Here is a 15,397-nt window from a genome sequence, read left to right as displayed (position 1 = left end):
AAGAAGTCATGCATGTTTCACTTTTATTTTTGAACTTCTGATGTCACATGGATGAGGTCAAAAGATATCTGCTATACCTTTAGCTTGGACCCCATAATGGTCACAAAGGAGGCAAACTTGAGCACAAATGTCACTGAGGAGCTGAGCACGGCAGTATCTTTAGGTCAAAGCCAAGCTCCTCTGTGGAGCCCACCTGAGATCTCCTGACAACACAACCTCTCACTGACACTTGGATGTTGGGGAAATAAATATACATATTGTGTGCTATGGAGGTTTGTGATTGTTACACAGACTTAACTGTAGCTTTCATTCACTGACACACTAACCATGACAGAACAGAATGTGTTGGAAAAACAGAAATAAAATTTTGGTAGTGGAATAAATAGTGAGACTCTAAAGGAAGGAAAGAGATTTTAAGAATGATGTCTAAAGTTTATGAACAAGTAGCAGGTTTAATTATGCTGGTTAAGACTGTAACAGTAATCAGTAGAAGAAGGAAAGTAATTAAGAAAATTCAGAAGGCAAGGGGAATAATAGGAGGTAGTTTTGGAAGATAATTTACTCATTTGTAAAATGAGTTATTATTGATAATAAATCAGATAGAATAAAATGCAGAGACTAAAAAATTATACATCCATAAAATTATATATGTGCATAATAAAAATAACTGTGTAATAAGATTAAAAAGTGTATAATAAGATAAAAATAAGTGTGTAATAAGATAAAACTAAGTGCGTAATATGTGTAATTACCATAACCTCTACGTTTCTTTAAAATATGTATTTAGTATACTTTAGTGGTAATACTTATAAAGAAGTCTGCAGATTTCAAAAATGCATTTGTATATTCAGTATAATAGATACATCAATTGATTTTGGTTGTTATTTACCTCTGTATGAATTAATCAAAGCACTTTAAGTATTGTAGTATCTTGTGGATGGATTCTACCTTGGGAAAATATTAACTTCATTTCTGAAGTACACTTAACTGAAACTGTATCAGTTCAGTTCAGTCACTTAGTCATGTCTGGCTGTTTGTGACCCCATGCACTGCAGCATGCCAGGCTGTTCTATCAATCACCAACTCCCAGAGCTTGCTCAAACTCATGTCCGTGAGTTAGTGACGCCATCAACCATCTCATCCTCTGTCATCCCTTCTTCTCCTGCCTTCAGTCTTTCCCAGAATCAGGGTCTTTTCCAATGAGTCAGTTCTTCTCATCAGGTGGCCAAAGTATTGGAGATTCAGCACCAGTCCTTCCAATGAATATTCAGGACTGATTTCTTTTAGGATTGACTGGTTTAATCTCCTTTCTATCCAAGGGACTTTCAAGAGTCTTCCCCAACACCAGAGTTCAAAAGCATTAATTCTTCAGCACCCAGCTTTCTTTATGGTCCAACTCTCTCATCCATATATAACTATTGGAAAAACCGTAGCTTTGACTAGGTGGTCCTCTGTTGGCAAAGTCATGTCTCTGCTTTTTAATATGCTGTCTAGGTTTGTCATAGTGTTTCTTCCAAGGAGCAAGCATCTTTTAATTTCATGACTGCAGTCACCATTGGCAGTGATTTTGGAACCCAAGAAAATAAATTCTCTCACTGTTTCCATTGTTTCCCCATCTATTTGCCATGAAATGATGGAATCGGATGTCATGATCTTTGTTTTTTGAATGTTGAGTTTTAAACCAGATTTGTCACTCTCCTCTTTCCCTTTCATCAAGAGGCTCTTTAGTTCTTCTTCACTTTCTGCCTTAAGGGTGGTGTCATCTGCATATCTGAGGTTATTGATATTTCTCCCGGCAATCTTGATTCCAGCTTGTGCTTCTTCCAGGCCAGGATTTCTCATGATGTACTCTGCATATAAGTTAAATAAGCAAGGTGACAATATACAGCCTTGACGTAGTCCCTTCCCAATTTGGAACCAGTCTGTTGTTCCATGTCCAGTTCTAACTGTTGTTTCCTGACCTGCATACAGATTTCTCAAGAGACAGGTCAGATGGTCTGGTATTCCCATCTCTTTCAGAATTTTCCACAGTTTGTTGTGACCCACACAATCAAGGTTTTAGCATAGTCAATAAAGTAGAAATAGATGTTTTTCTGAAACTCTGTTGCTTTTTCTATAATTCACTAGATGTTGACCATTTGATCTCCAGTTCCTCTCTCTCTTCTTTATCCGGTTTGAACATCTCGAAGTTCACAGCTCATATACTGTTGAAGCGTGGCTTGGAGAATTTTGAGGATTCCTTTACTAGCGTGTGAGATGAGTGCAATTGTGCAGTAGTTTGAGCATTCTTTGGCGTTTCCTTTCTTTGGGATTGGAATGAAAACTGACCTTTTCCAGTCCTATGGCCACTGCTGAGTTTTCCAGATTTGCTGGCTTGTTGGGTACAGCACTTTCACAGCAGCATCATTTTTTAGGATTTAAAATAGCTCAACTGGAATTCCATCACCTCCACCAGCTTTGTTCATAGTGATGCTTCCTAAGGCCTACTTGACTCTGCATTCCAGGATGTCTGGCTCTAGGAGTGATCACACTATCATGGTTATCTGGGCCATGAAGGTCTTTTTTGTATAGTTCTTCTGTATCTTCCTGCCACCTCTTCTTAATATCTTCTGCTTTTATTAGGTCCATACTATTTCTGTCTTTTATTGTGCCCATCTTTGCATGAAATGTTCCCTCAGTATCTCTAGTTTTCTTGGAGAGATCTCTAGTTTTTCACATTCTACTGTTTCCTATTTCTTTGCATTGATCACTTAGGAAGCCTTTCTTGTCTCTCCTTGCTATTCTTTGGAACTCTGCATTCAGATGGATATAGCTTTCCTTATCTCCTTTGCCTTTAGCTTCTCATCTTCACTTCTCTTCCTTTATTCTCTGAAACACTGAAGGAGAGTTAACAAGGGTGGGGAAGTACGTTTTGCTGTGTAAATTTAAGTCATTATACTCAGGGCCAAATTAGACAAGTAAATTAAGGAGATAGGGTTACACTTATGCTTACTGTTAACTGATATTTAGTCCAATTCACAAGTCATTGGATTTTATTAAAAGGAAACAATCTCTGTTTGCATTAATCTGGTAATAGCATAATGCAACAATGCAGTTTCTAATCAGACCAGGTCCTGTTTGACATAGGACCATTTGTTAAAGCACTTGTTATGGAAATAGCCAATTATTTTAATCAGGTTCACTGCAGATGATGAACATTGTTGCCCTGAAGGCTTACTTTTACAATGGGAAATTACATAGTAAGTAATTAATAGCACTGAGATTTCCATCTTACTGTATATTAAAATGAATTAATAATAAAAGTTGCCTTTAAATATGCGTGTGTACCTCTGTGTTTAAAGTCATACATCTCATACAGGAGCAAAGAAAACTAGAGAAATGCCTTTCATTCTTTTTATATGAAAATTGCAACCTCTTAAATAGGTCCTAAGAGTCCAGGATACACACATATCAATATACTCTATGAACTTAATGCAGAAAAATTTCTGGGAAATAAGAACTATTAGTGAAGGTATGGGAAACCTCACTTATGGTTTAATAATCTTCAATTTTCTGACAGTCAGCCGTATCAGAAATAAATCCGATCTGAAACCAAAAATATATGAGCAATAGAAAATCTTGCAGTTATGTTACTTTTTTCCCATTCATCTTCATTTAAGGCTTCCTACAAAGCCTTTCTTGAGTGATGAAAATAACCTGTGAAGCAGGAGGTGAACTACTGTGAAAAAATTAGTATTTTTGTCATTTTTATGAATACAGCTCCTTCTATTAGTATGTTTTATTAAACTACTCAGTCTTCCCAATAAGGCCTGCCTCATTTCATTTGCCTGCGTGGCTCTCAGTTTGAAGTGTAAGTGTAATATAAAACAAACCATCTCTGATGTGAATTTCAGAAGGCTGATGTGCCTCATTAATTTTGTGGGCCTGTTATTGTGATGCAGTGTGTGTGTGCATGGATGCATATGTCTGTGTACAACTAAGCCCACAGATGGTACATAAGTGGATTATAGTAAGAACATTGACATAATCACTGTCTTCAATATCTTTGTTGAGGCATCCTTGCCATACAATTAAATACACATATTTAAAATATACAGTGTAATACACTTTGACATGTATATGCATCTGTGAAACCACCATCTTGTTAAAATTAATTTATTTATTTTAATTGGAGTAGAATTACTTTACAATATTGTGGTGGTTTTTGCCATATGTTGATATAAATCAGCCATGGGTGCACATGTGTCCCTCTACCCTGAACTCCCACCCTCCTTCCTCCCCCCCTCATCCCTCTGGGTTGTCCCTGAGCACCAACTTTGAGTGCCCTGCTTCATGCACTGATCTTGCACTGGTCATCTGTTTTACATATGGTAATATACATGTTTCAGTGTTATTCTTTCAAGTCAGTCCCACCCTCAGCTTCTCCCACATAGTCCAAAAGTCTGTTCTTTACATCTGTGTCTCTTTTGCTGACTTGCATATAGGATCTTCGTTACCGTCTTTCTAAAGTCCATGTACTTGCATTAATATACTGTATTGGTGTTTCTGTTTCTGTCTTACTTCACTCTGTATAATAGACTCCAGTTTCACCCACCTCATTAGAATCGACTCAAATGTGTTCCTTTTCATAGCTGAGTAATATTCGATTGTGTATATGTACCATAATTTCCTTATCCATTCATCTGCCAATGGATATCTAGGTTATTTCCATGTCCTAGCTGTTGTAAGCAGTGCTGCAGTGAATATTGGGGTACATGAGTCTCTTTCAATTCTGATTTCCTCAATGTGCATGTCTACCCGTGGGATTGCTGGGTCGTATGGCAGTTCTATTTCCAGTGAAACAACCATCTTAATGAAGATTTTGAACACTTCCATGACCCTCAGAAGTTTCTCCCTCCCCATTATAATCCTTCCCATCTGTCCTTCCAGTTTCATCTCAGAGAACTACTGATTTTCTTTCTGTCTCTATGGATTAGATTGCATTTTTAGAAAGTTCTATAGAGTCAAAAATACATGTACTTTTTGGATTGTTTTCTTTCACTCATCATAATTATTTTGAGAACTTTCCATGCTGTTGCTTGTGTCAGTGGTTCATTCTTCTCTATTGCTGAGTAGTACTCAGTTGTATGGCTATAAACTGTAATCATTTGAGCTGTTCACTGATTGATGGGCATTGGGTTATTTCTAGTTTTTGGCTATTACAAATAAAGCAACTGTGAATATTCATACATGTCTTCATTTGGACATGACTTTTTACTTATCTTGGGTCAATGTCTAGGAGAGGACTGACTGGACCATATGGTAAATACACGTTTGAATGTTGGAGAAACTGTCAAACTATTTTCCCAACTGATTGTGTTATTTTACATTCTGACTAGCAGAATATAAGAGTTCAATTCCTGTACATATTCATTAATACTTGTTATGGTCGGTCTTTTTCATTTTAGTCATTGTAAAAATTGTGTAGTGATGCCTTTTTGGTTTAAATTTGGATTTCTCTATTGACACATGATGTCAACCATCTTATATGTTTTTCCATTCATATACTTTTTTTTCCTGAAGTTGAAATCTTTTGTTCATTTTTTGTCATTTGTTTTCTTGAGTCTTGAGAGTTCTTTATATATTCTGCATACAAGTAATTTATCAGATGTTAGATTTGCAAATATATACTCCCAATCTGTGGCTTACTTCTTAAAATTGATTTTGAAAAATGCACCTTTATAACTTTTTTTCGAGTACAATTTATCAATGTTGGTGGCTCATACTTTTGATGTTATGTCTGAGAAATCTTTGCCTAAAATTGAATCCCAAGAGACTTTCTCCTATAATTTTTTAGAGGTTTAGGTTTTCTTCTAAAGTCTATAATTCATTTTGCATTGGTTTTTGCATCTAGTGTATGATATCGATTTGACTATTTGTTTTGTTTATCTGTTTGTAATTGTCATGTACTTATTTAAATAGTTGTTCCAGAATTATCTCCTGAAAAGATGACATCTACAGAACTACTTTCACATCTTTTGTAATCATGTTGAGCCTTTGTCTAGTTTTCCTCATATTTCTGGTGTTTGGCATTTCTGGTTCCTGGATCTGCAGATACAGTTTTTATCATATTTGGAAAAACTATATATTCAAATATTTTTCCATCCATTCTTTTCAGGGATTCCAATTACATCTATTTTAGGCTACCTATTTGTGTGTGTCCCACAACTCATGATGTCCAGGTTCTTTTCCTGTCTGTATTTTATTCTGTATAGTTTCTATTATATCTTAAATATTTACTGATCTTTTCTTCTGAAGTATCTAATTTGCTTTATTTCCTTCTAGTATATTTTTCATCTCAGGTTGTAGTTTTCATCTCTAGAAGTTCAGTTTGGGTCTCTTTTTATATTTTCCATGTCTGTACTTAACATTTCCAACATATGTAGCACAGTTATAACAGTTTTCATATCCTTGTCTGATAATTCTAATATATGGCTTGTTACCTACTTTTTCACATGTTTGTTAACCCTGACTGGATTCTCGATATGAATTTTACCATGTTGACTGCTAGATACTCTGTATTCCTGTATTTCCTCTTGAGCTTTCATAAACAAAGTTAAATTACTTGAAAATGGTTTGATTCTTCTGAGTCTTCTGAAATGTGTTAGGTGGGACCAGTAAGATGTTTAATGCAGGAGTAATTAACTCAGCGCCCCTCTGCTCAGTACCCCAGGAATTAGTTTGTTTTCCAGTCTAATTGGAAGGAACTGGCAATTTTCCTGGTCAGTGTTATCCCCAAGTATTGCTCCCTCTGATCCAGGTGGTAAAAATTCCTCTTGCCAATGCAGGAGCTGTAAGAGATGCAGGTTTGATCCCTGAGGCAGGAAGATCCCCTGGAGAAGGAAATGGCAACCCACTCCAGTGTTCTTGCCTGGAGAATCCTGGTGGGCTACCATTCATGGGGTCACAAAGAGTCTGACGCGACTGAGTGACTGAGCACGCATGAACACTGGGTCATTTGGATGGTTCCTTCCTCAGTATTTTCTCCACTTGCATGGGTTGCTCCGTGCTCTGCTGAACTCCTGAGAGAGCACTGCAGTATTCAGGACATGCTCTGCCGATCCCTGGGGGCTGCCTCTTTGTAGCCACTTTGTCCTGCAAACTCCAGCCTCCTGGGTTCTTCCAGACTGTTATCTTTCTCTTTTTAATCCATGGAGTTGGCCAGGTTCCACCTGGATTCTTCTTCACTGTGCTGTGGCTTGGAATCTCTTTTGAGGCAGTCAGCGTGGGCCGTTGTAGAACTCACCTGGTTTGTTACTACCCTTTCTCTCCAATGTCAAGTGTCTTGAAGACTGTTGTCTCATATGTTTTGTCTGTTTTATTTTTTGGTTGTTTCAGGCAGAAGGGCACTTCTCATTTCTATGCTGTGCCTTGGCCAGAAGCAAGATTTCTCTTGAATCCCAGTATGTTACCGCTTTTAATGAAGAAAATATGCTAATTTGGCATCCTTAACAATAAATATGGGAGAAAAAATAAAATATAAAGATTAGCGGCTTGTAGGCACACTTGGCATTGAGAAGTGAGTCAACTGCTGAGGCAAAGACTTCCATGGTGGCCATGAGTGTGGCCCAGCTCTGCCAGGAAGCCAGGAAACCTCCTGTAATTATGCAGTTGAGATCCTGGAATTGAGGTAATCTAGCCACCCAGCTGTTTTACTATGATGGAAACTGACATGCCTAAGAATTTTGAAAGGAATGTTCTCTACCAGTCATAACATATGTCTATCAGATACAGAGCTCAGTCATCTCTTAGACCTAATGTATGGAGGAGAGCCAATGACCTAGTTTTAAAAATAGTAAGTGGCACCATTTTAGAAAGAAGTATACTGAGGGTGTCTGTTAAATCACCCCATTCAGTGGATCAAAATTCCTATGGGCTTTGCAGTTGTGGGGATAAATACTGTCTTTCAAGCCTCTCCAGGGCAGGCCACTCTTCTGTAGAACATTTTTGAAATTGCTACCCATTTATTTACCCTGATGATAACCCCAAAAGTAGAAGTATCTGTGTACAGAAAGTCTCATTAAAAATATACCTATGTTGTTTTATCCAGCAACATGATAAACATTCAACCGAATGATATAAATATCAATTAGCCCATACTATAATACTATAGAAAGTTGGTTTTTGGTGCTTAAAGTTGATATTTTTTTCCCATAAATTACATCACTTAATCCTTAGAGAAGCTTTAAAGTATAATAGAATTCATTATTTTTAACTATACCTATGATATAAAATTTCAAAGATATTAAAATGTAAAAGTCAGAACCATTCTTATTTTATTACCTGAGTCTACATATATCTGTAGCTGAGACTGATTTATAGTTATTTTTAAGAATTATTCTAGAGTTAAGTGAAATTATTTTTCTTTACATACAAGATGTAACTGTGTATCACTGCCTGTTATTTAATTGTGATATGGCTGATATACTTTGAGTGCTTCTTCATTTTTAGTATAAGTTACTGTCAATGTTTAAAAAAAAAATCATGGTTATTGACGAGAAAAATAATCAGCCTGGTGACTTGAAAGTTTTAATTTACTCCCTTAAAAAAATCTCTTGATAAAAATATCTTAAAATGACATATTGGTATTAAGCTCTTCTACTTACAATGTGTATATGAAATAAGTGATTGACTGCAAGTCTCATGTGTATTATATCTTCAAAAATATTATAAATTAAGTTGCTGATAGACGTGCAAGTTGGTGTAACCACTTAAACACCAGTTTGGCATTATCTACTAAAGTATATACATGACTCAGCCATTTCATTCTTGGGTATACCCAGAGAAAGTTCAATACACTTATGTACAGGGGCACTCATGGATGCTTTTATTTTTAACAACATAAGTGCCATTAGCAATAGAAAGGAAAAATGCATATTTCACAGTGAAATATTATAAAGCAGTGAAAATGAACTCACTGCAACTACCTATAGAACCATTGTGAATGAAGCCTTAAACAAAAGAGCACATATTGAATGATTTCTTTTTTTTAATATAAATTTCAAATACAAGATAAGGTAAAAATAAAAGGTACTATTTAGGAATGTTTATTTAGGCAACAAAACTAAACCATACAAAGAGTGAGGCTGGGATGACCATAATAAGCAGGAAATCAGTTACGTTTGAGGGTGGAGAAGAAGTTGTGAATGGAAGGACAAAGGAAGGCTCTGAAGTGCTGGCATTATTCTTGTGTTTGACCTTGGTGACTGTCACACAGATTGTCTCTTAACAATAACTCATTTAACTCTATTGCTCTGCGTATTTCTCTGTGTGTGTGTTATCTTGCAAACAAAGATTTTTAAGAATGTGGATTATCTCCTTTGAAAAATAAAAACTCCAACTGTACAGGTATATAATAGACCCATGTCCTCTCTAAAGAAACAAAAAAGTATTTTTTTTCATCAGAATGTAAGGTTAAAAGGCTAGTATAAAAGAATGTAAGAGCCAAAGATGTCCATTTCTAAATAGACAAGGATGTGGATTTCAGGAATAAAATTAAAACAGATGCCTATTAAGCCTAAACTAAGAGTTTGAGAAAAATTACTGAAAGGAACAAAAGAATTAGGGAAAACAAGTATTCCAGACTAAGATTTTAGTACTGGACTCTTTGGCATAGAGTAGCAATACTAATATGACTCCGTCCCTGCTCAGTCGTTCAGTCGTATCCATTTTTGTGGCTGTCTATGGGATTCTTCAATGAGAACACTGCAGTGGGTTGCCATGTCCTCTGGGGCATCTTCTCCAGCCAGAGATCGAACCCACATCTCCTATGTCTCCTGCATTGGCAGGTAGATTCTTTACCACTGAACCACCGGGAATCCCGCTACATTTACAGATCAAGGACTAGGTAGTATGACTTTTCTGCCATCCTCAGCACATAGAGTGGTGCCTTGAAAGCAACCATGAAGTGAAGGTGAAAGACTTTCATATTTCCTAGTAGTGCTGAAGTTAACTGGTGAATAGTACAGATTCTGAAGACAAATTATCTGGGTTTTAATCTCAGTTATACCATATGTGTGACTCTGGGCAAATTTTTTATATTTTCAATGTGTCAAGTCACTCATCTGGAAAACATTTATGATAATAGTAAGTAGCTCAGAAGGTGTGATAATAAATGCAAAATGCTTAAAACAATATTTGGCTCATAGTACAAGTGGGTTGACATGCTAATTGTTGACAATAGGTTGTCATCCCAAAGTACTATTTGTCCATACTTAATATAAATTGCAGAGTTATTTTTAAGAAATTAATTCTAGAGCTAAAGTTTCTATGTATTCAAAGTATAACTGGGTATCAGTGCCTATTATTTAAATGTGGCATTGCTTGTATGCTTTTAGTGGCTCATCATTTTTAGTATAAGTTGCTGTCAGTTGTTGTTGCTTATTACTGTCATTGAAGAGAAAAATAATTCATCCTGGTGAATTGGAAGTTTCAGTTTACTCCTTTAAAAGCTTCTCTTGATAAAAATATATCTTAAAATGATATATCGGTGTTAAACTCTCTACTTACAACTTGTATATGTAATGAAATAAGTGGTTACGGTAAGTTTCATACATATTATATATTCCAAACTGGTTTGAATTAATTTGCTGATACGAGTTCAAGTTTTCCCCCAATTCTTGTATTCATCCTAGTAATTTTTCTCAAACTCTTAAGTGATTTTGGCTTAATGAATATCTTAATATTTTATTTCTGAAATCCCCAACTGCTTGTCTATTTAGAAGTGGGTTTCTTTGGCTCTTACATAGCTGAAGTATATATACAAGTATAACTATATAAATAATACACTGAAGCTTGCATACAGGTAAACTCTAAAGATTATGAACTGCTTTGCTGAATTCAAGCAATAAATTTTAGTTTGAGCAAAATTCTGAGGAGGACTCATTTGTCAATAATGATTTTCTACTGCAGGTAGTTTTCCTTAGGGTCTGCTGAATATACAAAATGGAAAGCATGGCCATATTGCTGAAATTAAAGTGCTTATATAAAAGAAAAGAAAGAAAATATGGAGAGATCATATTCTAGTTGACAATGCAAGTAGGATATCCAAATAAAATATGGGATGGCAAGGTGAATTTGAATTGCAGATAAAAAATTTTTTGATAAGCTATGAGTCAAATATTGCATGGACATCTTGTATTTCTATTTGCTTAATCTGGCAACCCTAAATATTAGAAAGTCTTTATGCATTTAAAATCAAGCTTAATGTTTAAAAATGCATGCCATAATCATCATGTTGTATGTATGGTCTGAGTGATATAGAGTCAATATAAATTTCCCTTCCAAGTTTTTGAATTATTTTTCCAAATGTTACCAGTAATGAAATTCTAGAGTGAATGAGCTTTTTAAACCATAGATCTATTGAATCCCTGCCCCTCTTTCCACTCTTCTTAAATTCTCTATTAGCTTTCCAGTATCCAAGGACTAAAGTTCAAACACCTTAACTTGATTTGTAAGGATGTAAAAATCTAGTCCCAGACTAGCTAGTCACCACCATCCCTAGTAGTTCCACACAGGTAGTCCCTGGGCATATCCAGACATTTGAAAGTGCTCAGTTCTCGCTGAAAACAGTGTGTCCTTTTATGTGCCCTCCCACTTTAACACATCTAAAAATCTCCTGCTAATACTTTAAGCATGAACCAAATATTGCCTTCTTTAAGCATTCTTCCACATCTCCTCTAGGGAAAGCTGTTGCCTCATCTGTGATCACAGTACATTTTGTACATAATGATATGTAGCACACATTTTATTATAATTATCTCTCTAAATAGACTTACAGGAGGTGAGACCTCTTAGAAGAGGAGCTATCCCTATTCCCTGATGTATCCTACGATATATTTTAGAATCTGATTCATGGAAGGTGCTCACCAGAGTTTTAATGAATGAAGGAATGAGTGAGTGAGTGAATGGGTGATGAAAAGCAGCCATGTGAATCGTAGCTGTGCTTCCCATGTGAATCCCAACTCATTTAGCCCATTATGGATTTTTGATAGCTCACTATAGAAAAAAAAATCCAAAATAGTTGAACCTTAGTATTAACCGCTAAAATTGAGAGAACTGCTAGCAAACTAATTTAACATGCATCTGACAGAATAGAGTAGTTAATTTTGGATAGACCATTATGAATATGCATGAATATATAAATTATATCACACATAATAAAAGTAGGAGATTGGGAAACGTAAAAGTTTTATACTTGGAGCAAAGGACTATGGGACAATGAGGAGTCACTCTCAGATCTGCAGAATAATAAGATGTTTATTATTTTAGAAAAATAACTTCCAGAGTAATTAGTTATAACTTGGCATAACTCAGAAGTGTTTTCCACAGTCAGAGAGACTCCTCTCAAACTCAACATTGTCTAGCTTGCTAGAGTAATTTAGTTATTGATATTTGAAATTTCTTTTAGAAACTGCATCCATTTTTTAGAGCACTTGTCACTTTGTACTGTAACTGATCATTTTTTTGTCTGTCTACTGTACTACAAGAGCCTTGAGGAAAGTAAGGGGCCATGATGTATTAATCTTTGCATTCTTGGAACCTAGCAGAGAACTGAGGATGGGTGGATGGATAGATGGACTTATACACAGAGGTTCTATGTACTGTCAACCCTGGTTACCCTTAGAATCTTAGGCTGACTGTATAACAATAAAATGTATAACATAAATATGCCTTCACTCCACTCAAGTCCATTTAAATTAGAATCTCTGGTGGGGTGACTTTGTATCTGGTGTATTTTAAAGTTCTAACTTTTAAAGGAAGCATTACTCTAAATCTATTTTCCTTAATAGAACCCCTTTAGAAGTAGGCTGGTACATCTGCCCCAATCAAGGAACTCACTGTCCTAGTACGCGTGGAGATTCCCCAGGTCTCCAATATTCTCAGTTCTTTCTTACCAATCAGCAAATATTTATTACAGGTCAACTTACTATGCCACATGTCCCCAAGGTAATGTTCTTTGTAATGGTTTGCTTTTTGGTAAAAAATTTTACCAGAGGTATTGGTTCATTTTGGCATCTACTGTGTTTTTCATATAGCTTTTTAAATGAATTTCTTCAAGGCTTCTAATATTTGAGTTGTATCACCCTCTTGATTACCCCTCCTTCAACCCTTCTTCCATATTCCCTGGTTTGGGCTTTTTAAGTATCTTGGAATGGCTGTCTTATCTTGCTGGCCAAATATCTGATTAAGACAAATAAAGCCTTACTGAAATAATTTTGTATGGAAACATTCTAGAGAATTGGGCTCTACCTGATTACCAGTAGCAGAGGTTTTTGGGTCAAAATTGAGGTCCCAAAATAAGTTTCAGGATGCCATACTGATGTATGCTTATACTGATGTATGAGCCCATCTATCCATCCACCCATCCTCAGTTCTCTGCTAGGTTCCAAGAATGCAAAGATTAATATATCATGGCCCCTTACTTTCCTAAAGGCTCTTATAGTACATTCAGGAGCACAGAATATTATCTTTGTTAGTAAGTGGTGGTGGGTAAATACCTCTTGGATATTTTTTTACACTGTTGTTCTTGGTAATGAAAGTTATCGGTAAATTATTATAAAAGGTTTGTGTGTGATATGTTCTGATTGAAGAAGGCTCATTTTAATTTGCTATTTTAAAAGGAGTTACTAGCAATATAGCAAACGGCTGGATCAAAACAGGGTTCAAGCACACATAATTAAAAATATACTGTCTTGTCCCAGAAATGATTGGGGAATCCTATAGATCATTCTGATTAGGACATAATTAAATTCAGTATCTGAGTGGGAGGACAGAATTCCTAGAAATTCATCATAATTTATTCAGCCTTAAAAGAGAAATTGAATAACCATAGTCTTTAGATAAGAAAAAAAAAATAAAAGGTCAAATTTTAAAAGGTAGTCGCTCACAGGAGGTCTGGAGACTATTTAATCGCTAATGGGAGCCCAGGGAAGATAGGTTGTAAAGGATCAAAAAGAGCAGACTCTTGAAAATAAGCTCTTGCTGGCTAATTAACAGTCAATAACAATATTGCAGGAAAAAAGACAACCTGAGGGCAGGGAATAAGGGAGCCAAGGGATTATGTCTTTGGGAAGGAAAAAAGGGCTTAATTATGGTGTCCTTTTAATATATCAAAATGAGGGTGCTCAGCCTAACAATCAGTGGCTCTTTCTTGATGCTCATGGGACCTGAATATACTTGGGGATCAAAAGGAGGGGGTTTCCCGAGTGAATTAAGTTGTCTTTTTTCCTCCACTCAAGAGGAGTTTATGTGGATTTCTGTCCTAAAAAGGATTGGATGTCCTAGTCTAAATGATCGTCAGTACTGAAAACATTCCAGGCCAAGTTGGCAAAGTAAATGTAGTTGAACACCTGGGGCTAGATGGTGCCCACCTCGGGAGCTCTGGAGAGAGGCAGGGGTAAGCTGGGGCAGTCATTTCTATTCTGCCTGTTGCAAATGGGAGCCAGTTTGAAAACTAATTAATTAATTAACTATTTAGTCAATTAATTTTGAAAGTTTCCACAGGATGTCCTAGCAAATTAGACTCCAGAAATCTCCATTTCATCTCTGGCCAGTTGGTGGAGTCTATAACAAAGAATGGGATTACAGATTATTTAAATATAATTATCTGAGAAGAAACAGCAGCATTTCTGTAGCAAGAATCATGCCCAGAGAAGTCACTGTGTTTTGAAGACACAGATAAAGGAACTAGCAAATATTGGGTTGGCCAAAAGTTAATTTGGGTTTTTCTCTAAGTTATGGAAAAGCCCAAATGAACTTTGTGACCAATCCAATCTAATTTTGATTTTCAAAAACTCTTTGATAACCTACTACTCTAAGTTAGTTTCATGGGCTTTGGGGCCATATTTTGCACAGTGATGGGTCTGACAAAAATCAAGAAAAAAAGACTCGAAGTAACTGAGCACTTCTCATGATGCAGATATGTATAAGTTCATGAGTACTCAGAATGATCGTAATGAATATATGTGTTTTGCAATTACTAGATTTCTTTACAGTGACACCGCCAGAGAACGCTTGGGTTGACATTATTTTTGTTAGCAAAAAGCCAAGCCTAAGAGGAAAGACTGCAGCATGCCTTTCCAAATCTGTGTAAGGTGGGCTAAGGGCAAAATAATGGTAAATATCAAGAGACTAATTTATGCATATAATACTAATGAGTTTCTGTATTTACAACAGAAAAGGGTCTGGAAACCCTTGTAGAGTACTTTTTGTTTCAAAGATATGCATGCTGTTGTGATCAACTATCTACTCTCTCATCTATTTCTCCCCTTCCTTCCTTTGCTTTGCTTTTTAATTTCTTCACACATACGCGTCATGAGTTTATATCTGGGAATTCGTGCTCAACTCTTACCACTGT

The 15,397-nt window shown here is 36.1% G+C and overlaps 1 protein-coding gene across 24 annotated transcripts in view; it reads left to right on the top strand.

Moving 5' to 3' along the window:
• The window catches only part of EDIL3 (EGF like and discoidin domains 3), a 1,139,470-nt gene that overhangs the window by 871,304 nt on the left and 252,769 nt on the right, over positions 1-15,397 (top strand). The gene's annotated exons all lie outside the window — the stretch shown is intronic.

The sequence above is a fragment of the Giraffa tippelskirchi genome, chromosome 6 (genome assembly GCF_054371585.1).
Source record: "Giraffa tippelskirchi isolate mGirTip1 chromosome 6, T2T-mGirTip1v1.2.pri, whole genome shotgun sequence".
Lineage (NCBI taxonomy): Eukaryota > Metazoa > Chordata > Mammalia > Artiodactyla > Giraffidae > Giraffa > Giraffa tippelskirchi.
This window is presented reverse-complemented; position numbering and strand designations above follow the sequence as displayed.